Below are 24,564 nucleotides of genomic sequence, written 5' to 3'. Positions count from 1 at the left end.
TTTTCCCCCTCCATAGTAATTATAATTTTCTGAGATTGCCTTGATTCTTTGATTGTTTACTTATGATATGTCTCCCCATGTGAATGTTAAGTTCCGGGAGGGCAAAAAACTAGTCTGTCTTGTTTTAACTGAATCTCCCAGGTGCTGTGCCTGGCACAGTAGATGTGCGAGGCATGCTGCATGAATGAATGAATGAATGAATGGGTGGATGAATGAATGAATTCAGTGTAATTGCTGAGGTTCCTTCTAAGCAATAATTTCTTTCTCAGGGGCCGTGACTGGGTTACAATGGGAGGAGGTGTGGGGTGTCGGTGGGTGGGGAGGAGGCTGGGCCCTCACCTCCTCCAGGACCGGCAGGAGCGAGCGTTCTCCGCTGGGCTGCAGGCGCAGAGAGCAGCGCGGCGGCAGCTGCAGGGCCCGAGACCCGCGCCCCGCGTCCAGCCTCCGGGGGTGTGCGCCCGCGGAGCCCAGCGCCGCGCCTCGGCGCCCCCACGCGCCCACGCAGCGGCGCGGGGACCCGGGCGGGGGCAGAGGGAGGGCCCGGCCCAGGGAGGGGAAGGGGCCGGTCCTCCCCGCGCAGGCGGCCGCGGCGGCAGCCCAGGAGGCGGAGGCAGTGGCGGCAGCAGAAGCGGCAACGTGCCCGCCGCAGTCGCCCTGCCGCGTCGGACCCGCGCCCACCCGCCAGCCCGCCGGTCTGCACCGCGCCGGGGCACCCTCTTCACTGCGCGCGGTGAGTACCTCCTGCGGCGCCCACCCCTGGCTGCCCACCGGGATTCACCCGGCGGGGGTGGACGCGGACCCCCTCGCCTTGCGCCTCTCTCTAGCACTCGCCCCGCCCGGGCCTCCGCAGTTTTCGGGGCGCTCGGGGACGCACGGGCGGGATAGGGGCTCCCGGGGCTCCCAGGACGCCTCAGGCACGAGGGCAGCGGGGACAGCAGGCTGAACCTCTTTCGAGAAGGTCCGTCCCAGGCTCCGGGCCTCAGTTTCCCCATGCGTTTGGGGGTGGGGGTAACGACCGTGAAGTTTACACTTCCGCGCGCGGGACAAGTGCATGGCGCGCAGGCGGTGTAGACGCGGCTGGGTTGATTGCGTTTGGTTCGTTTTATGGCCGAGGTGGTTCGCGACAAGGGGTGCTTCCCCGATGGGACCGAAGAGGCGCCGGGAGCCGGATCCCAACTCACGCCCTCAGGCGCTGTTTATGGGGTAACCAAGGAGCAAACTCTGGGATCCCCGGGATGGGGCTGGAGAGGCCCGCTGAGCCTGCTCCCTGTTGCTGATTTCTTTTTTTAAAGTCCGTCTGCGCTCGGCCTGCGCTGGTCCAGCTCTGGGGGTTTTGTACGCTTGCTGAAGTTGGAGTTGAAATTACAAAAACTTTACATCCAAAGGATGCTTAGAAGGAGGCGAGGGGTTTGTTGTAATGGGAGAAAGTGGAGAATGGAAATGTTTTTTAGGCGTGCAGTCTGGAGGTTAACCGGCGGTGCTGGCCCTAGCGCTTTAAGTATATTTCCTGCCCCCAAATAAATAGTTTATAAGCTCAAGGAATACTAGGAAAGCTTGACTGGTAAAAATACTTGCACCACAAAATCCTCAATGCGCATTTCTCAGCTATTGAAAGTGAAGCGCCTCGGCGGCGCGAGGTCCCTGCTACCCCCCAGCGAAGCCTCAGCTGAGAGTAACAGTGGGTACACTGCTGTATTCGGAATTATTTTTAAAAAGCAAGATTGATGCCGCCTTTTATGGATACCATTTTCTTTTCTTCCCTCTTTCCCCGAAATGCTACGTAATCTTTAATTACTTTTTTTTATGACGTTGAGGTATAAATCACTCCTGATGGAGGTACCTTTTAATTATGAGGTGCAGTGAAATGAGTGAACATCGGACTGGGGAGTGTTCGGTCAGAGCAGAGGGGAGGTAGAATGATTTACAAACATCAAGGAAGAATTTGAGTGCTGAATTATGTTTGAGTTAGGGAGCTCCCTTCCAAAGGAAATTATGAGCAGTGGACAATTGTTGTATTTCAAACCGACTGTATTAATTTCATGAGCCCTTCCTTTCTTGCTTGAGTGAAATTTCTACTCCCAGAGTACGGGTACCACATTACCAGTCGATGGCCTATTTGGGGAGAGAGAGGGAGGAACCTCCTTTTAAAAATAATCTTTGTGCACAAAATCTTCCGGAAACTTTACCTAAGAAATGTTCATTTGTTACCCCCACTTTTATCTTCCCATCACTTGAACATCTTGAACTTTGTACTTCCTTGCATTGAGACATACTCAGACTAAGGAAAGTTAATAATAAATTTATATAACAAAGGGTGATGGTTTGAATCTTGCTTTTGACTAAGCCTAAAATGGTGTTTGTATTCAAAATCTCCTTGCTTTGGGAGGAAACTGTAAATTTTGCAGTTTCAACCAATGGGGCTAGATTTGAAAGGACCTGAACTTTTTTTAATGAATTCATGTGTCCCATACATAGCTAGTAGTTACTCCATTCTTTTCTTGCAACTGAAAAATCACAATATTATTCTTTTATCTTAAAGGAATTAGCATTTTTCCTCCATCTTAAAATAGCTCACCTAGTGTAATGGCTGTGTGTATGAGAATCTTGTATAAATATACAAATTTCTTCCTTAATATTAAATAACTAAAGGAAGTAAAAGAAAATACAATAAAAATGTTATCCCAATACTTGGGGATTTTCAGAAAACAGATGTTTTAATCACTTAAGTTTTAGAATCTTCTCTTCATGCCTTTTGTGTTGTATTAAACACATCATAAAGAGATATGATTTGTTGACATGTTACAGGATTACCATTTGGCCAAAACACCCAAGACATGCTGTTCCAAACCTGTGGTATTGCTTCTGCTTTAAATTGCATGTAAGAGATCGCAAGCCTTGTTCCAGACGGATAAATTGATAAAATGCTAGCTGCTGTGGGGAGAACAAAAAAATCCTCAGCAGAAACGCTCTGTGGTGTAGCTAAGAACATTTGAATTAGGTTTGAGCAAGCTATTGAGATCCCGGTAGCTTGTGAATAAAAGTATACACAGTTCAATCACGTCCACTTTAAGACGAGTTGGGCTCCCCCATGACAAGATGAGTCCTTTCCCACAAAGAAGAAACCGTTTCCTTATTTTTTTTTCAGTTACTTTTCCAAAGATAACTTGTGTCCAATGCAGGAGACCAGAGTTATGCAGAAATCCGACCGTAACCCGCTCAGAACGAGGACGCCTTCTCTCTCCTCTCACCAGATGTTTTTTAGGTGTCCTCAGCTGGAATGCCCAGTTTGAAACTAATTAGGCCAGCAATAAACTCCTTGTATAATAAAATTGCAGGCCGTTATGGTGCATAAGTGGGGTTCCCAACAGCTCATGACAGATGCCTCTCTCAGCAGAGAGAGAACCTGAGGCTGTCAGGACAAAATGAAGGGACTGGAGATATCTTGTTTAGACATCTACCCTTCCCTAAATATCCAGGCACACAGCAACAGCACATTATCTTCTGTAAGAGGATGGGTGGAATTTGCAGCTGGGGTAGGGTTTTTGTCTTTGCTGGGCCGGCGTCCTTAACATAAAAATGCTTGGGGAAGAAGTAAAAGCACAAGTATGAGACGGTGGCCACAGGTCAGAGGTGCATGCGTATGTGTTTGAGCATAGGGTGTTATGTGAGTGGGAGGGGGGGTGTGAGAAGCGGGGAGGGATTGGATGAGAAGGCCGCTTCTCACTTAGGCATAGATAAAATCAAAGTGGTCTGGCCTGACATGAATTCCTTGGGGAAGAGGGGATCCTCTTCCCCCAAAGATTTTATATAAGGGGGGAATTCGCCTAATTATGTCATTCTCCTCATCTGTGGGGTTTGTGGAGGTGAAGTGGCCGGTGATTCGGTTACCTCCAAAGGCTGAACCTTCCGATTCTTGCCAAGGTTGAGTTTTATTGGTGGAAGGAAACTTTTTTTCTAGCTAGCTGCTCTGAAAAGGGAGTTGGTGGACTCAAATGGAATCTATTTACAGAGAATTAACCCTAGAGTTGAGAAAACACAGCCTGTTGACAGAAAACACAGATATACACTCACACATACTCCCCACAATGCCTCGCTCACTCCCCACCTTCCTCCCTGATTCCCCACCCCCCAATATCATAACAGCTTGCCTCCCACCCCCACCACCACCACCACCACGATTTGTGGCAGTTCAAACAGTCCCTAACACACAAAACAGAAAGAAGATTCTGGAAGGGAAGCAATTAGTGGAGAATTCGCTTGAGACAATGCTTCATTTTTGCTATTTGAAGATCTTAACTGATCTAATGGTGTTTGACTAACACCTCTTCTAATCCGAGGATAACCCCCACCCCCCACCCCCCACCAATCAGGTGGCAAATACTTGGAGTGACTGGCTGAGACCCACTTGTCTCACAGTAAGTGCATCAGGCAGGAAGTTGCTCCTTACTGTGTGTGATTTAAAATCAGTTTCAAGGTATGAAAATACCTGCCTGGTAGGGAAAAGAGGACGAAAAAAGCCACAGGCTTTTAAATGTACTTTTGCTGCTTTTTTTTCTTCTTTTTGCTCACTTTCGTCATATTCGTGCCTTAGCCATTTCTCCATTTGCAAATTATATCCTTGCGTTAATGATAATAATGGAAATAGCTGCCATTGATTGAGCACTTACTTGTATACTAGGCCTGAAGTCATTTCTTGACGTGTGTTTTTCGGATGGGTTCTCACAACAGCTCTTTGAGTTAGGTAATAATAAAAATATAGTATTACAACTTTGTTAATGAGGAAACTGAGTCTTAAGTCCAATGACTCGCGAGAGAACACAGAGCAAGTGAAACCAGAATCTAGGCCTCCAGACCTCTGCAGACTAGGCCTTCCCCATGTGTCATTTCTGCCCCAGTTCTCCTTGCACAGAGGTGCTAAATTTGAATGGTTTTAAATGCCTGGAACACAATTATTTTCTGACTCTGCCCTGATGTTCTTTGTTGTTGTTTTAAACAGAGAAAGAAAAAATCATGTTAAGTATTTAGAATACACAACTGTGAGCCTTTGTGAGTCATGATAGTTAGCAGGTTGTGTATGGTTCTGTAAAGGAAAATGACTGTTTATTTACAAGGGCTAATTTGATTTCTTCCTTCCATTCTATAACACCATGCATTTCAGTTCCTAAAAAGAGTCAATAAATTTACCGGCAGTGGCAAGGCCCTAAAATGTTACGGTAGGCAGTCCAAATGACGTTTACTGGAAGGGACTGTATTGCTATGGGTGGGTTGTTGTTTGAGAGTTAGGTTATAAACATTTGGAGAACGAAGACTAATTTGGAACAGGTGGTCCCAAGAGTCAGGTAACTGAAATGATTTCTCTTTGCCACTTTGAAGGTTAAGGAAGGCCATGGGTTGCCTGAATCTGGGACAGGCGGGCTGAGAGTCTGGGGGTCTGCCAGGGCCCCCACTTTGGGACGCAGGGTTGGCAGGATGGATGAGAGGGTCTCTCCCTGGTCTGTAGCAGGACCTTCGTCATCGCTGTCATCACCCTTCTGATGATACTAGTTAGGGCGCAGATGTCTCTGCTGAGTCTTCTTTGAAAAGTCTGCCTCTGCGTTCAGATAGACACAGACATTTACAACAGGAACTTAGATGCACAGCTAGCCAGGGAGACAAGTTTACTTCTTCACAGTTTCGAGAATGTGCCCCGGTCAATGGTCTTGGTCTGATAATGTTCATTTAGACACCTTTTCAAATGAACAAAGTATTTAAAACAGGTTAGAAATTATGTTGTCATTTAGTATCAATAGTGTTGTGTCAACAACGTGAAAAAGTGCGATTTCAACGACACTGGATTTTTCCCCTCTTTTTTTTTTTTTGAGCGTCTAGTAAAGTTAGATTTTGAAAATCTGCATTCCGAGTTGTAACATATCGGTACATATCTACTCACAGCCATACCAAGGAGAGTTGTCAGTTTTCTGTGAATTTAACTAAAGAAAAATGATAAAATCCACATTTTACGCCCTCCTCCTCCGCCCCCCAAAGGATGAGAAACTGGAGAGTCTGACTACTGTATGAATATAGCAACTTAACTTTTGTCTCCCTTCAGCTCAATCTGTCAGTTCCCCTTTCTTTTCTAGTAATCGCCCCAAATCGTCTTTCTTAACTGAAATCTACAGTGTGTTAGCCAAAGACATTTTAATTTTGTAAAGAAAAATCATGCCTGAGACAGCCGAGTCTGTTTCAACCATTATTGTTTCTGTAGTGTGCATACTTTGGTTTTCATGGTAAGATGTGGGTTTGCCAAGAAAGAAAATTACAGCAAGAAACTATGTTGAAAACATATACACTTCTGTTTAAGAAATGGGAAAAACACGGAAAATTCTGCACTGTAATTGCTTTAACGTGAGTTTTAAATGTCATTGTTTGACTTATGTCAAAAAAAAGTCCCTCTTAGCTAATTCTCATATATGCCATTCCCAAATATCTCACCTTAAAAATGTCAAATGTTGGGCTTAACTTTGATGATCTTTGAGGCTTTAAGAGATATCCTTAGCCCTAGTGGAAACATTCCAAATTTTTAGATTGCGCAGACCATTTTGTTAAGGGGACTCAGATATCGATTTTATTTTCTTGACCCAAAATAAGAAAACACGGGGAATTCTCAAAAGCTTTTTACAGGCTGCTATTATGAGAAGAGAAGCCAAACCAACATGTATTAGGTCATGAGCTTGAAGTGCATAAATAAGCCCTATGAAGGTCACCAAAACAGGACGAAAACCACCAGTCCTCCTTACCTCGGCCAAGTCCAAATTCCTGCCTGATAGATGTATTTAGTTGAAATGGACACAGAAAGGGGGTTTCTAAGCCCACAGCCGAAAGATCTTGATTTGATTTGGGCTCTGAGGACAATCGAAGATGTTCTTGGAGTCAAATGAGATAGGAGGGCTGGAATTCCCATCTCCTTTCATCATCACTCTCACCTCTCACTGTTCAGGGGGAAAAGCAGGTTCCAGGGCCACCCTTCACTCCAAGGCAGATGTTTCATTCCTGCTGTTCGGACGCCAGAGGTCTGACATGTCTTGTGTTTCTTCTGGTCAGTTTCTTCACCTCCCGCCCCCTTCCTGGAGTAACTTTGTAATGAAGGTATTAATCGTCTCCAAAAGAAATTTTTTATTCCTACAAACATCTATGTGTTTTTGGCATTTGGGGTGCTGTAACGTATAAGTACAAACCTTCAGGTCTTTGTTGATTGGCAGTTCCCTGAAATACGGAGAGACAGAGTGTCCACTGTGTCCCCGAGTTTGGTACCAACCCATGTGCTGATGGAAATTCCATGTAGGGAGAAAACCTCTTCTTAGAAGAAACAGAAAGGGTGTTGATGCAGAGAGGTTGTTTTCTTTTGTGGGTGTGTATTATTTACACCTATGGGGACTTTTGTTTCAGGGTGTTCTAGAAACATTTGTCTCCAGCGAAGGTCTGAATGTCCTTCTTGATTGGGAAGTGGGTGGTGGCGAAGAAGCAGAGGGGGCAGATTCCTGCACCTCTGGCCTTTTGTGTGATTGGTACAGTAGCGGGAAGTGGTGACTTGCTGCTCGGAGGGTGTCATGTGCCATAACAAGTTGTGACTTGCCCCGTGTGTTGTAAACAGAGTTTTGGCCCCATCCAGCCGTGAACAAGAATGGAGCCGAGGAGATTATTCACCTCGTATCTGCCATGGGCCTGAACTCTCTTCTTGCTAAGGACGCCATGCTTCCTGGAGATGTTGATGTTGGGGTGTGGAGGGGAGGGGGACCAGAGGGGAGAAAGAATGTCTTAAACCAGCAAATGTCTGAAACTCTCCAAGTGTCTTCAGCATTGCGCTGGCACCGACAAGAAAAGCAAAGTGATAAAAGGACATAGAAACAGGTTTTTTTTTTTTTTGGAGGGGGGGAAACAGTGGGCAGAGAGATTGGGGGGCTTGCTAGTGGTTTGATCTAGAATGGAGAATTTTCTGATACCTTGGAACCCCTGGAATACCTCGGTGGACTGTCTTTAGAAAGCTGATTTTGAAAATGCCTCTTCCTGCAGCCTTGCTATCATTGTTTTGGATGCTTATTTTTAATGAATTAGTTTCTGTTTTTAAGAAAACACAGGACTTGTTTGAAAATAACCAGTAGCCCATATTTATTGAACATTTATTATGTACCAAGCACTGTGCTAAGCAAACACATATTTTTGTTTCCAAATAGCCTAGATAGAATGTGCTATTAAGGTTACGATTATCCCTATTTTACAGAAGTGAAAATTGAATCTCAGGGAGGTGAAGTAACTTGACCAAGATTACATGGCTTGTGTCACAGCCAAGATTGAACCCAGTGTTGATTCCTAAGCCTGTCCCTTTGGTATATAAGAGCTGTTTCCCCTGCATGTCTCTGCCTTGGAGAACTGGATTTTAAAGTCAGTCTCCACTGGTCTGGTTTTACCTTGGAAATACGAACTGATGGTCAGGTACAAAAGTTGTGCTCAGAAATGAGACACCCGCTAATTCTCACAGAATCTCCAGACTGTCCTTGTAGGAATTAATGGAAGTTTCAAGTTGGAATCTGTTGAAATACTGGCTGCGTCACTGCAGTTAGCTGGTCTGAGCTGTTGCCTATGGCTGCTTTCATGTGAAAAGAGCAGAGCTGAGTGGTTACTACAGAGATCGCATGGCCTGCAAAACCTAAAATATTTTCTATCTTTATAGAATAACTTTGCTGACCCCTGAGCTATTGCAATAGGACAAGACAAATTTTGTTGACAAGGAAGAATGTGCATTTGGGACATTTCATATGCCATTTTACCGATTTATTATTTATCGAGTGCTCCTACATGCCTGATACATTGCATGTGATGGGAGAAAATTACAAATGTAGTCATTCTTTCACTCATGTATGCAACAGTATTTATGGAGCTGTGTTCCAGGCGTGGAGCTAATTACTGAGGACCCAGTAATAAGGTATTAATGAGTAATACGACAAGAAGGTCCCAGTCTGGCACCTCTGATAGCAGGATCCCAGTGTGTATTCACCGATATCGCTCTGCCTCTTCTTTCCCGTTGAGGATTCAGAGCCCAGTAATATGACCTTTGAGCTTTGCAGTGTTTAAGCAGCAGGATGGAGAAAAAGACCCCACTCTACAGACCCTCACCCAAGGAAGCCGTGCCTGCCTGGTTCCATATGAGCAGTGCCCTGGCTTCTGGGCCTAGAACTGCGTCAGGCGATGTCTATGGCCCACTCCCTGCCTCAGACAGATGACAACCTTCTGCTTCCCTTAAGAGGTGGTGGGGGACAGGTAGGAGTCGGGGGAGTCAGACGTCCCGAACTTTAGCCTCGGCCCTGACTTACGGCCTAGAGAGAAAGAGCATGAGCCCAGGACCCAAGCTGCTCGGGTTCAGATCCCTGTTTAGCCTTAACCAACTTTGGGCAAAAAGTTACCAAACTTTTCTGTGCCTCAGTTTCTTCATCTGTAAAACAGCGTGGATAATAATGCATCTTCCTCAAGGAGTTATTGTGGCATCAATAAACATAAAGGGTTTGGAATAGCATATGGCAAGTAGTATGAATTATATCCGTGTTAGTGACCGGATGATAATGATGACGATGACCTCGGCAAATGGCTTAGGCTCTTTGGGTCTCAGTCCCCCTCTATAAAATGGGGGTGATGGTAATCGTAACAATAATAACTGCTTCGAAGGGCCCTTGTGAGAATGTAAATAAGGTGATACGTGTAAAACACTTCGCTTTGCCACAGTGCCTGCCTACATCGAATGTGCAGTCAACCAGCTATTGTTACCCTCAAGATTATAGGGAATTGCATCCTGGGTCAGCGGCGTGCCTTTCAGCTAATGGTCAGCCAAGTCCTTTTACGGTGTCAAGAGAACGTAGGGCAGTGGTGATAGCGCAGACCCTGAACTCAGATCTGGTCTGAACCTTACGTCTGCCACTCACTCACTGTGCCATCTCGGTGGGCTGGGGGCTGACCCTCGCAACTTCCCAGACAGTGGAGGCAATGGGGTCGCTGTTCGTGGGGTGGTTGTGAGGGTTAAAAGAGGTCACACACATAAAGCACGCAGCAGGGTGTTTGGCACATAGTAAGCACTCAATAAATGGTAGCTTGTACTATTATCACCCCCACTCCTTGCTGCACCCCCACCCCCAGGAAAGCACTGAACATCAGTAAATTTTAATTTGAAAATAAAAGAACACATTTTAAAACTGCCAAACAGATTTAAAATAATATTCATTAAACAAAATTAAAATATTCTATTAAAGCCAGACTTTGGGCTCAGACCAAATTTTTATAACCCAAGCTTAAAGGCCAAGGAGTCCCCCAGCCACAATGGGGACATTGTGATTGAACTTGAGACTTCAACGCTGCTATTGAGCAGTCTTTGAAATGCACGTTTCCCCGTTAAAATAAAAGGGAAGTCATGGGAAGAAAAAAAATGAGGTTCTTGCTCACCCCAGTGAACCTTAATGAATTGAAAAAGAAAAACAAAAGTTTTCTCCTGCTACCTTATCCTGCCAAAGACGCATGGCCCCCTCCTAACCCCAGCTTTGAATGGTACCCACTCAGAATGTTCCAGATCTGATATGCTCTACAAGCTAACCTAGTCTAAATCCTGGTCTTCACCAGATTTGCAGATGGTGCAGTGTATCATTGACAGCTGGGACTTCGGATCCCAGCTGCAGGGGTTCAGATCCCAGCTCTGTCACGCCCAGCTGTGCCTCAGTTTCCCCATTCACAGAACAGAGATAAAATATCTGATTGTCTAAGCAATCCTTATGCATGTTTTAACCTTCTGTTATTATCTAATGAATGAAACTTCCCCAGACTTCTGGGACTTTGAAGAATTGAAGTATACTGGTATGTCTTTATCTGAGAGTTTTGAATCAAACTAATCTCAACATTTGGGGAGGAGAACTGGGGAAGAAAGAAGTGGATTTAAAAGTCTCTCACAGAAGTTATAATGTGTCAGACACTTTCACAAAAGTCATTTAACCTTCTCAACAACGACGACAAAAATGCTGCGACATATGTGTATCCATTTAACAAATGGGGAAACTGAGGCTGGGACAGGTCAAGTGGCTGCCCAATGGCATTCCATTCCAGGTCTCTCTGACCCACAGCACAGGCCTGTTCCCCCCACAGGACCTTCTAGAACAAGCACACAGACTTCACCCTGACCCACGGCCATTTATGGTCGATTCTCACATTTCAGTGGCCTCCTTTATCCTCAATGATCCTGCGTCTTTGTGGCCTTCTACCTGCCTTAACATCAAGAGTGAATGGACTCTTTCTTCAACAATAAATGGAAAACATAATGGCAGTGGGTTGAGACATTCTTCTCTAAGTGACAGTCTTTTAAGAACCTCTGCAATTTCTTGCCAACCAGGGGACCATGCCCGCCTCCTCAGATCGGGCTGGGGCTTAGCTTATGAGGTGGGGTCATGAGACAGTTTCTCAGAGGTTTGGCAGTTGTTGGGGATGGTGTAGAATGGACTCCACACACCATCGCCCACCTTCTGTGTGATGTTGGACAGGTCACTCGAGTCCCCTGACCCCAGACTCCAGCAGTTCATGAGGCAAATGCTGTCAACAGCAGATTTGTTACACAACTTAAAACGCCGATGGATGGGAACACAGTCTGCATGTTGGAGATGATATTCTTAGGGTATGATGGAATTGCGCCCACCTCCAGAAGTACTCAAAGACAGGGGTGAAAATGCAGCTTCCTTGCCCTGAGCACATTCCTCACTGTTCTTTGGGTATCTACAGTTTTGGGATTTTATACTTTCTGAAAGAATCTATTAGTCTCTGAAGGGCAGTCTTGTTTTCAGTGGGGTGTGTCCCCTTTCCACATTAACTTAAAATGTGCGTGAACTGGGTTTTCTTTTCGAGTTCTGTCTTTATTGTCCATTTGAAAAAGACGGAAGAAGCATTTCAAACAAATGGTTTCCCACCTTTTTACTGCTTAAGACAAAAATGGTTTAAAATCAAGCCCGTCAAATAATTACTACTGTGTTTCCCCGAAAATGAGACCTGGCTGGACAATCAGCTCTAATGTGTCTTTTGGAGCAAAAAATGAATATAAGACCCGGTCTTATTTTAAAATAATATAAGACAGGGTCTTATATAATGTAATGTAATATAATATAATATGATACCAGATTTTATATTAATTTTTGCTCCAAAAGACGCATTAGAGCTGATTGTCTGGCTAGGTCTTATTTTTGGGGAAACAGGGTAGCAAAAGTATCACACAGATATGGCAGAATTCATGAGCGAAGTGTTAGAAACACAAATCTGAAGACGTGAAATTTTCTCTGAGATTTATTTATTTAAATGAAATCTGTTACTTCTGAAGCTCGTCCCTGCAAGCTGCTTACAACAAATGCCCCAGATAACCAGAACCTTCTACTAACCAGAATTGCTCAGCTGTACTCTGTTCTCAGGAGAATAAAACGAAACAAAGGAGATCTGTCAAGGATGTCGGTAAAATTGTGTCAGGGTGTTGGTAAAGTTGTATCAGGCCATGTTAGGATGTGGATACATTTAGTCTGTATCTTGTATCTTTAAAAGAAAACTGGCTAACCTTTGGATGAATACAAATGACCTCTGAGAGCTTTGATGCCGGGATCTGTTCTGAATGGGTATGGGCATCAACTCATTTATTCCTCACAACAATTCTATGAAGTAAGTGCTAGCAGTATTCCCATTTTAGATGAGGAAAGTAAGGCCCAGAGAGGTTAAGTGACTTGCTCAAGATCACACAGCGAGTAAGTGCCAGAGCCAGGCTTTGTATGCAGGAGTACGATTCCAGATGTTGTCTTCATAACCCCTGCACTCCCTGCCTCTTTAACCAGCGTAGAAAGAATTAAACTTACCTTCTCTTTCACCTTCATTTAACTGGACAATTAACTGTTTTTGACAGGCAGGAGAGGAAAACAAAGGGGACATAAGTCTTGATGGTAATTTTTTTGGTGTTTTACAGGAATATATTTGTGTTTCCTATTAGCTTTAGGTGCAGCATAATACAGAGGTTAAGAGCCGGTCTGTCCAGGTTCAAATCCAGAGTGTACTGCTTACTAGCCACCCGACCTTGGGTTTACGTCACTTCTTCCAGCTTCAGTTCCCTTATTTATGAAGTGAATCCACATTATAAGAGTTAACAACGATGACTCGCAGGGAAGAGCACCTGATACCTGGCAATGATTGTTAAATGCTATTGATTACCTGTTGAGGAAAAAGTTACTATAGAAATCATGTCTTCCTGCACTTTGCTATAGTCTGATGTGGAATAGAAGGGAAAAGTGCCTGGGACGTACGCCTCAAGCTGGAAAACAGCTCAGGTTTTTCCAGATGACTTACGACCCAGCCAGAGACATTGGCTTTTTGCGTCCCCACCTGAGAAGTTGCCAGGACAAGTACTCAGTAGGCAGCCTGGGAGTCCTAATGGTCAGGGATTAGAATCTGTACAGACGAGGACGTTAAAGCCCCCGGGACACGGGCTTGCTACAGTCACGTGAGCAGCCCCTGGCAGAGCAGAGACCCCCACCCTGTCCCAGGAGGAGTTGGGACTTTGGGCTACTCTTTGCCCTTTCTTCTCTCTAGAATGTTCTTCCCCAGATATTGGCAGGGCTCCCTCGCTCACACAGCGCTGTTCTCAGTGGCTGCCTGCTCGTGAGGCCTCCCTCCCTGCCTCAGGTACTTACTATCCACCTTCTCTTGAGTTTTCCCCACAGGCTTATCACCATCTGACATTCTGTGTCCTTTACATATTTGTGTGTTTGTTTTTGGTCTTTCCCCACCTAATTGCAGCTCCACAAGGGAGTAGATTTAGGTTGTTTTTCTTCACCGCTGTATTATTCTTCATGTCCAGAGAAGGGTCAGAGGCGGAGAAGAACATTTACCAAAAGCTTGCACTCCAAAGCTGCCATTGGCTCTAATTTCAGAATTTTCATTTTTTTTCTGGTTCCCTTTCTTTCATCGTGAAAAATATCTTTCTCTCCAGAAGTATCTGCCCGGTTTTCAGTGGCTAGGTGGGCAGACTTCCTGGGTTTGCCTCCTTTCCCCTTCCTCCTGCACCTCACCCCCCACCTCCATTTCCTCCTGAATATGGAAAACTTCACTCATTCATTCATTCATTCGAAAATATGTATCGAGTACCAGCTGTGTACCAGGCACACTATTCTGGACATGAAGAATACAGCGGTGAACAAAAACAACCTACATCTACTCCCCTTTGGAGCTGTACTTAGGTGGGGAAAGACCAAAAATAAACACACAAATATGTGAAGAACGCAGAATATCAGATGGTGATAAGCCGGTGGGGGAAAAATAAAAGAAATGGATAGAAAGTACCTGGGGCAGGCAGCCATTGAGCGCCGCGCTGAATGAGTGGGGGAGCCCTGCCGATGTCTGAGGAAGAACATTCTAGAGAGAAGAGAGGGCAAGTGGAAAAGCGCTGAGATGTGAGCAGCCTAGAGGCTGGTGTGGCTGTGGCCACGATCAAGGGGGCAGGACGAGGTGACGTCCTGGGGAGGGGCCAGATGTGATAGGGCCGGGCTTGAATCCAGCAGCCTATGTCAATCAGACATGACCGAAATCAAACTTATTATAATGTTTTGTGATGATTTTTAAAAAATACACAGAACCTAAATCTGAAGTCAATACCTGCAAACTCAGATACTCAAAGCAGCCAGACAGGTAACAAAGTTGATGAAGTGGACAAGATAACACACCGGGAGGAATTCGGGCTTTACATTACCATGTGTTCTGATTTTTCAAAAGACAGTGAAATCTGGATTTTTAGGAGGCATGTCCCAATTTTTTAATCACTCCGAGGAACCACCAAAATGCACATACGGCTCACAGTGTGTGACCACTCTTCCCAAACATGGCCGCAGACCCTGGGAATCTAATCTCAGTGAAAAGGCATTGAGCCTTCTCTCGCTCTCTCCTTTGCTTTTTACCAATTCCTGACCAGAAGGATGCCAAGAGATGCTAAAAATTGTTTCCAGGAAAAAAAGTAGGACTTGAGTCTCACGGGGATGGGGGCTGAGACTTGTTCCAAGGAGCAATCAGTTTGCTTCATTTTTATGTCTTTCTCAAGACTTTTTCCTGATCACCCCTCATCATGGGTAATGGCAATGTGGTCCAAATCCATCCTCCTTCGGGTTTTCATTAGTTTCATGATGATTATTATTTTGTCATCTGGGGTTGATTTAGGAGTGGTGAAATGTTTGCAGGTTTCATAAATGGTTGTCAGCCACTGTTTAGAATGGCAAGGAATTTCTTGTGTTGTTCACATTGCAGGGACTGGGGTGATAGTTTCCAATGGCTACAGATGTGAAAGGGGAAAAAGGGGGGAGCCTTGAAGGATTCCACAGCAGGAGGTTGGAAAGCGGAGTAATTAAGCAGGGGCAGGGGTGGGGAGGGGCAGGAGTGAGCTAAGCTCCCAGAGCTTTGAAGCCCTGAGATGCCCAAGCTGACAGCACTGAATTCATCACCTGCCTTCTCCACCCCAAAGCTGGAGTTCAGCACAAACCCGGCCAACGGGCCACATAGCTGTCGACATTGTCCTGCTTCTAAGTAACAGAAAATTTACTTCCGAGGTGGTTTAAGTAAAAAGGAAATTTGTGGACTTGGGGAAATAAAAAGTTCAGGTACGGCTGGTTCAAGAACTCAAATGTAGGTGATGTGCCCATCTCTTAAGTAATCCCTTTTGAGGAGGATTCTGTCCTTTGTCACGTGCAACCTCTGGAACTAGGGGTGGAGTGGAAGTGAGGTAGGTTTCCAACTGAAGCCAGCAAGATTCGCTGGAAGCGGGGGTGGGGGTGGTGGGGGTGGATTGCTTCCTTGTGGACCCCAAAACTGCATTCTAATGCACCTTTTGGTAACCCTTCTCCACGCCTCTTCTGCTAGGTTACAGTGCCATTTGTGAAATTTCTAGTTTTTGCAAGCGCTGTGCTATATTCTGGGTATATCATCTCCTTTTCTCCTCAAACACTCCTCTAAAAGTTGGAACTTTGGAGACATCCTACTATTCTGCCTCCCACAGGCCTAAAGGATTATCTTTTATTTCAAGTAAGGAGTGTTCAGGGAAGGTCACCACTTTCATGGAATCTTGTACAAAATTCGCACTCAGTATTTGGGACCCTCCAGCCAACCGTGGGAAATGCCGTGGACTTCAGAGGGAAAGGTGGAAATGCTTCGGTATCACTGGCAGTGGAAGGAGAGGCTGTGCTGGGCTTACATTGCTGGGCCCCCGATGGTCAGCCCATGTTTCCTTTCCTCCTCTGAGCTTTGCCCTCCATTCTTGCTTCCACTGCACTTTTTCACGTTCCAGCTAGTGGCACTGCAGTAACGTCTGATGCAACACAGAGGCTGCAAGCTGGCAGCCAAGAGGCATTTTGTTTGGTCGGCACAACATTTAAAATAGGAAATGGAGCCAACATTTGAAAATCTGGACATTTCACACAAACATGCAGATTTCTGGCTTCCATTAAAAAATGAGAAGATCTGTCAACACTGTGCCCACATTTGTACATGACTTCAATTGACCGGGGCTGGGAAAATGACTGCCTCTTTTAGCTGGATGAGTTCTCAATTCACCACAATCCTCACCTCTCCCTATTGTCTCCCCAACACTGAGGCTCAGGGTTAGTTGTCATGCCCTGTTGGGATGGTGCTGTTAGTTGTCCTAGAGTAGATTTACAAGGACAAGGAAATCTTTCCTATGTCTAGGTGTCCATCAAAAGTATGAAAATAAGGTGTAAACCAAGTTAGTCATTAGTGTGAAAAACAAAGAGGAAAAAAAGCACATGTCTTTCGATAAGTCAAGATTTCTCAACCTTGGCTCTGTGAACATTTGGGATTGGACAATTCTTTGTTGTAAAGGTCTGTCCTGTGCTGACAGGGTGGCATCTAACATGTCCACCTACGGATCTTACCCCTTTCTGAAGTAAATCATTTCCCAGGTTCCAAGCACCCATCCCCAGTTTGGTAAAAAGAGTTTTCTCACCACACGTCGGAAAAACTGATCTGAATTGTGTCCCAGCGGGCCCAGCATGGGTGGTGAGGCTATGAGTTGGGTGATTTGGGTTTAATTGTAGGTGGACTTACGAACCATTGAGGCCCCTCTAAGGTGTTAGAGAAGCAATTCAGCATTGGACGAGAGGTTGACCCATCTGAAAGAGTCTTCGGAGAATTTCTTCACTTCTAACTTAGAAAGGCCACGGTGGATGCCACTTTGAAAAATTTTGCACAACAGTAGGTTTTACTATGGAATGTGGACCGCCATCGAAGCTTGTTGGAGAGTGGAGGGAGAGAACACATGACCCTGGATGTCTCCTGCAGCTCTGATTCTGTGAGCTGCAGCGCCAAGAGTGAATTTCCCCCCAAGACCGGTTCAGGGCTTTGCCCACTGCGTCCTCGCATCTTGTAACGTTGGTCTGTGATGGAAACCCAAGGAGACATGAACGTCCATGGAGGAAAAACAGCCCTCTAGGCTAGTGCTGTGGGCCATGTGATGTGTTCTTTTTGACCTGTCACCAGTGTTCCAAATCCCATCGAGTGTCTGAAATACCATCCACGCTTAGGTTTCTCATAATAACCATAATAGGTGTCATTCATCCATTCAACACACACTGACTGAACACCTACTATGAGGCGTGCACTGTATGTCCTGTGTTAAGTGCTAAGGGGGTGGGGAGGGAAAACAGGAAGTGTTGGGCTGGAAGAGGGAAGAGTGGTGTTTTCCATTTAATTTTCATTTCAAATAGAGGGGTCACTGCCGTGGTGTGCTGGTAATCCGTTGTACTTGTTGGAAATAAAAGGCACTGATTTGTAGCGTTTGCCACTTCTTAGCATGTAAATACTCCCACCGTGGCTGATTTCAAGCTACCAGTGGTTGAACAACCAGCTCGCCAACTTCCTGCGAATTTAACAACCATTTCTTGTAGGCTGGTCCAGGCCGGCTCCAGCCCATCAGTGGCACGGAAGGCCTCACTGCAAACTATCCGGCAGAAGAGCTCGCTCAAAGCCCCGAGTGGGGTTGAGCCTGGTGTGTTCCGGAATAGGCGGGATCCACTGTTGCTGGAGCAGAGTGTCGGGGGGGGAGATGTGGTCAGAGAGGTAGCGAGAGGCAGACAACGTCAGGCATTTTAAGCCCTTGTCGGATTTTTGGCTCCTACTCTGAGTGAGGTGGGAGTTACCGGAGGGCTTCACGCAGTGGAGGGGCAGGATCTGACTTACCTTTAGCGGAATCCCTCTGGCTGCCATCAGAGGCGGAGCAGGGACACGAATGGGAGACTGTTTAGGCAAGAGGTGATGGTGACCTGGACCAGGGAGGCAGCAGCAGGGGTGGCGATAAGTAAATGGACTCTGGATATATGTTGAAGGTGGAGCCAATGGGATTTGCTGAGGGAATGGATCTGGGAGGTGCTCTGAAGAGTCCACCGTGACTGCAAGGTTTGAGGCCCAAGCACCTGGGAACTGGGGCAGGAGGAGGAGAAGGGAGCACCACCTGTGCACCTGGCCTTGAGCAAGTGCTTATGTACTACAGTCTCCTTCCATCCTCACAAGTGGTTTTTCCGTTATTCCACTTTAGAGAGGCTGTGACAGGAACTCAAGGAGGTTTAGTAGCGTGTCCCCAGTGGCCCCGCTGGGCCATGGCCAGGCCAGAGCTCCCACCACACCACCGCTCTGCTGTCCTGCCATGTCTGCTTGGCTCTCCCGGCCCCATTTCTCCCCTTTGTTTGGAGGACATGGAGGCAGAGAAACTCTGAAAAGGAACGAACTGGGGACCCGAGAACCTCTCCCTGTCCAGAAAGAGCTCGCCAGTGCTTACTCCATGCACACGGAGGTGCTGCCCGGTGGCTCCTTCGCCAGCCTTTTTCGATGACAGTCTTGTCGGATTGACCCCATGAAGATTGATATTTTAAGTAGAATTTACACTTAAGAAATGAGTAGTCAGTGGCTTAGAAGGCTTTGGTTTAGTGTGGACATCGGTTTAAACCTACCATTTCATAGAGTTACCGGTCTTATCCTCGGTGTTTTCATCTGTGGAGTGGGGATATTAAAGGGTTGCTCTCAGATTCAGTGAGATAATGCACGCATGGCACTTAGCACTGTGCCTGACCTGGAATCCACACTCGGCAAATGGACGGGGAGTGGGGTGGCGGTGGGGGCGGGGGTGTCTCAGGACTATTATTGTTTGAGAGAGAATTAGAAAGTTGGGTTTAATTTTAGACAAACGCTGACTGACCTTAGAAGCTGGGGTGGGACAAGGGGTTGTGAAGCACATGGTGTCTGAGAGCTTTGTGGTTTGGCCTTTCCCTTTCTTTCTGTCCTTTTTTTTTTTTTGGCGGGGGGTGGGGAGGTGTGTTGGAGATTGGCGGCTTCTATCTGTGTTTCTGCTGTACTCACCAGGAGGCCAGTCCTCAGCCATTTTCTGGTCCCGGGACTCCCAGGGGAGCCAATCTTGGGGCCCCACAGAGTCTCCTGTCTTGAGTCTTCATTTGTCGAAGACAGAACGGCATGTTCTCTCAACCAGCAAATCCCCAGATGTGAGCCCATTCCGAGGCGGCCACGTTTTTCCTGATGAAATTCCTGACTTGGAGTGTTGTGTTTTTTTAAAAACACGCCCACTGCCTCCGAAAACCTCAGCCGGGGAAGAGAAACATTTCTCGTTGACTTACTAGTTTTTGAAATGGTGTCAAATGATGGCCCACTTTCATGGCTTAGATTCACCACTCTTTCCATTTACCGATTTTGCGGACAGACCTACATGGCAGAGCGAGGCTATTACCTAGGCCACCCCTGGCATTATACAGGTGGGGAAACTGAGGCTCTGAGACGCCAGGGAGGAGTGTCACATACTAAGTTGGTCTCTGAGCCTCGGTGAGACCCAGATCTCTGGATTCTTAGCCCATTTTCTTCCTCCTGCATCACAGGTCACAAACGGGCAGCCTGTGGCCACCTCTACCCCACAGATGTGTTGGTTTTGGCGCATGAGTGTTTTAATTTGAATGACTTGCCAGCATTTAAAAATCAAGAGAATCCATATAAAAGACCAGATTTCTGGCTTCTCTTGGACCCTTGGGAGATCAGCCAAATGAGGTCTGCATTCCTGCCTGGTGACAATTGGGGATCTCAGTAATGACCACTCCCTTTAGCAGGGCATGTCTTCAGTTTGCCACAGTCCACACCCCTCCCTCTAGCATCCCTGGACCCGGGGGCTGAGTGTCAGTTGCCATCATTGCACTCCCCTTCCTGGTTCTCTTATGGCGGAATTAAGAAGAAAGGAAAATACTTCTTGAAGTTGTGTTTTGACCAAAAATGAAGAAACAAAAGATGAACTGAAACGGCTACTTGTTTAAAAGCTAATGAGACAAAGCATGATTGCTTTGTCGCAAGGAAGAAAATTTTCTACAAATTTAATATGTACACAGAATACATCTGTGTTGAAATTGCCAGCTCCCTTCCCTCGTTGATGCTACCACCCCCTTCTCTGTCCGCATTACTTTGGTGACCTCGGCCTGCCAGTGCCGTAGTTTCCACTTATTTTTTTTTTAAGGCAGAATGAAACTTCTTTGGCCCAAATACGCCCCATTTCTCTGAAACTTGAAATGCTATTAAACCCAATTTAAAAAGTTTTTAAAAGTTTAAGTACTCTTTAACTGCTCAAGAAAGAGTGTGTGTGAGTATGAATGAGTGTGTGTGTGTGTATTTGTGTGTGTGTGCTGGCATAAGTGATGTGTTCTTGATTTATGGGATTTCCCCTGAATAGAATGAGACGAAAGTGTTTTTGCCCTGGCTCTGGGACTGGTACTTCAGGACCTTGCTGTAAATTTAAGCCAGGGTGCAAAGCCAAGATGGTTTTAACTCTCCTTTAATGGTGTATCGGTGAGCTGGGTTAAGGGTGGGTTAAGATTGACTTTCTCTCTGGGGCATATTGGGAGGTACGCGGAGAGAAGACTTGGGGACACCATGTTTTAAAAATGAGCATCATTTTCTTTCCAGGAGAGTCAACTAAGAGAAAAGAGACTAACATTTGCAGAATACCTGCTGTGTGCCAGAACTTCTTGGGAAGACTATCTTTCTGCTTTCCAAAGTGAGCTTTGGAACTTTCTTTCAGTACTGACATGTTCATTTTGTGTGTGTTAGGGAAAAAATACAGAGCGATAGCCTACAAAGTACATAAATGAGGAGTATTTCTTAGAATGAGGCTCCATTTACTTAACGAAGAAAAAGAGTCCATTTAGGGAAAATCATGTAAATAGTACAGGTGGTTTGTGGATGTGACAAAATCTTGAATGACTGATTTAATCCTCACAAGACTCGGAAGTGGTCAGTTGATCAGCTCACCCTTACATTTATAAACCCTCCTAACATCTTGTACTTCCTCAAAACACTTAAACTTGTCATTATATATGTAATTGTGCAATCCTTTGCATAATTCTGTCTTTCAAACTAGGGCTGTGCCAGCATCCAGCAGAGTGCCAGACGCACAGTGAATGAATGCATGGACATCCTGCGAGGCAGGAGTTGCTGTCCCATTTTCTTGACGAGGAAATTAAGGTTCAGAGGGGCCAAGTGACTCGCTTAAAGTATAGCAACTAGGGTAGGCCAGAGTCAAGGTTTGAACTCGTGACTCGGAAGCTGCACAAAGCCTGTGGACTTTTGGCCGAACTCCAATACGGGGGACTCAGGTCAGACCACAACAGCTGGCCCTTAGCAAAATGAGGAAAAGGAATGGCTGCAGAGCGTTTTGTAAAGCTAGACTGGTTCCGTTTACACAATGGTCTATTATTTTTAATTCCTTTCCATTTTAAGGGTATCATGTTTTCTTTTTATGGGTATATAAGTTCTCGTTTGTTGTTTTTAAACATTTTACTTGACAAATCAAGATGGCAGCCCCAGTTTTTTCTTGGTTTTGAGATTTTCTAGTTGGTGGAATCCTGGCATGTGAGAATCCTCAGACAACTTCAGTTTTCTCTTGAGATGTTATCAGGTCAGTGGGTGAAATCTGTGATCTCTACTCTGACTTGCCTCAGGTCCACTTGACCATTTCCCCTTCTTGGGTGTGAGGGCAGATATGTCGCCGTCATTCCAGAAACCCGGTGACACAAAGGAAGCAGAGCACTGTTCCCAGGCCTCGTCCTGGGATGGCCAGAGCCCACCCATTGCAGGTTGTCTGGGGAGACAAGACCCACCATTGCTCTGGAAGAAACAGGAGCTGTTGGGATGCCTGTGGTTGATATGGCATTTCTCCATGGCCTCTGCTCACCTGGTTTGCTTTCAGCACAATGCAGATTGTCTTTTCCTTTTCTAGACCAATCCAGAACCCTCCATCTAAAGGTTAGTCATGGCAAATCATAACCGCTTAACAAGGTTTCACCTCTGAAAGGCTGCCTGCTGTTGATGCCCTATCACTTCTTCCTAGCTTGGAAGTTGGCCGGGTGCCACCTTTCCATGCCCTGCCAGGACATCTAGCTGAGGCCAAACTTGGGCTGGCTTTTAATTGGGGAGCTTCCATGGTGGGGAGGCTGTGGCAGTCCCCGTGGAGACTTGGGGCCAGAAATAACCCATCCTCATCTCAAGGAGCTAAGAGACTGGTCGGCGAGACAAGAGAAGCACCGCTGTTTACGTGGGACTGGGTTCTAGGTCCTGTGCTGAGGGCCGGAGTATAACCTCGTGTGCCTGTACAGCACTTTACGGTTTACAAAGGATAGCCCTGACTTACTTTTCTCTCTTTTCCTTTTTTAGTCCTCTGTAATAGATGGTGCCTAGCATCCACCCATCTTCTGGTTTTTCTTTCTTTCCTTTCTGGTTCTCCTACTTTTACAAGACATCACCTACTCCCCTGTTCCAGGTGTTAAACCTATGAGCAGGTCTAGATGTTACTCCTAGTTCTGGTTATAGACCAGCCAATCACAGCATTCCATCCCCCAGCCCTCAGGGATTGGTTCAGGCACAGGTCCGTGACTCAGGTGCAGTGCGGCCCCACCCTGGGAACTTTGCTGGAATTCTTAGGGAGAAGGTGCCTTCTTTACGCTAACTGGCGAAGCTAGTAGAAGGTAGCCATGTTGTTTGGAGGGGGGCTGCCTGAGAAGGAAGGCAACTCGGAGGAAAATAGAGGGAAGATAGAGAAGCAAACGATGCCGGATGACATCACTCGAGCACGTGGGTCCAGCTATTCCCAAAGCTAGGGCTGTGGTGTTCAGTTGTATGTCATTTACTTCAAAAACGTTGGACTTCCTCCCACTTGCTACAGACTAACTCAGTTGGCGCCACGTACTCAGTTGCCCTGCTTCCTCTGATGATAATAAAACTCCCTTTCATCTATAAAGCCTTCTATCTCGGAGCGATTGGACTCATTTCTGTGAAACAACATTGGCCCAATTTTACTGGTGAGAGGAATCTGAGGCACAGAAGGGAACGGAAGCAAGTTAGTTTTTCCCCCGCTTGGAGCATCATCACCAACTTTCATTTGGGGAAGAAGAACTGTTGTTAATACCCAGGGCACCTCTACCACTGGGGAGGGGAGTACAAAGGGATTTGATAAACAACCCGGGCGAGGTCAGGAAGACCCGAACCATATCATATAAGGGTAATACTAATATTAAGTAATTTTAGGGTAATACTATAAAGGTGATACTAATATTAAGTAATTTTCGATGCTTAGAAAAGTTCTGGAAGATGGCAGGGAAATAGTTAACTGCAGTTACCTATGGGACGTGGGCTGGGGAGGGAGGAGACTTTTATTTTTCACTTTATAGACGCTGCTCTACGTTGTGAAAACGTTTATACGGACATGGATGGTTTTATACACAAATACGTGACGTTTGAAAGGTAACGATCGCGGGCTTTCCTCTGGGACAGTTAAAGCCTCAAATAGTGAATTCCAAACCGTTGAAAAACTACGAACCCATGTGTCTATACCAATAATAAATAGATAAGTAAATAAACAGAAGAGAGGGAGGTTTCTTGTTTACAGTAAAAATGACAAGGACTAACTGGAAACGTGGAAGGAGGGCTGGGTTAGAAACACGTCATGTTGCGACCACTATGGTGAGGATTCAGTCAGGACTCACCCATGGGAGCTGAATCTGGGGCGAAGTGTTGATGAGGACTAGGGTGTTTGCGTTCTCTTCAAGGATCACCCCACAGATGGCTTGTTCATTTTGAAGGGGGAAATAGCCACTGTGCAGGGGCAAAATCCGATGACTCCCTGAGCAGTGGGTCAGAATTACCATCTCGAGGGGAGGATGGATATGTGACACCCTGAGAAGCTCACCAACCCGCCATGTAGAATTCTGGCATAGCGTGAATCCGATTGTGAGGAGACCAGCAGAACGTTCCAGAATGTGGAACGTTCTGGTTCCAAAAAGGCACCTGACTCTTCAAACACGCTAATGTTGTAAGGCAGAGAAAGGCAGAGGAAACGTTAAAGGAGCCTAGAGATGCATGAGAACCAAGTGCAGTCGCTAATTCTACACGACGTCCTACATAGGAGGGACATTATTAGTCAGTTGACAAGCTGGAATAGGGAGA

General features: G+C 46.0%; 1 protein-coding gene across 1 annotated transcript in view; it reads left to right on the top strand.

The window, feature by feature from the left end:
* The first annotated feature begins 374 nt into the window (after positions 1–374).
* Positions 375–24,564, top strand: part of EYA2 (EYA transcriptional coactivator and phosphatase 2) — a 218,076-nt gene continuing 193,886 nt past the window's right edge. The window contains exon 1 of the mRNA XM_074317592.2: positions 375–730. The gene's annotated coding sequence lies outside the window, so the exon portion shown is untranslated. The remainder of the gene's footprint in view (positions 731–24,564) is intronic.

This window comes from Rhinolophus sinicus, chromosome 13 (assembly GCF_057876585.1).
Source record: "Rhinolophus sinicus isolate RSI-liver-muscle chromosome 13, RSI-T2T, whole genome shotgun sequence".
Classification (NCBI taxonomy): domain Eukaryota; kingdom Metazoa; phylum Chordata; class Mammalia; order Chiroptera; family Rhinolophidae; genus Rhinolophus; species Rhinolophus sinicus.
This window is presented reverse-complemented; position numbering and strand designations above follow the sequence as displayed.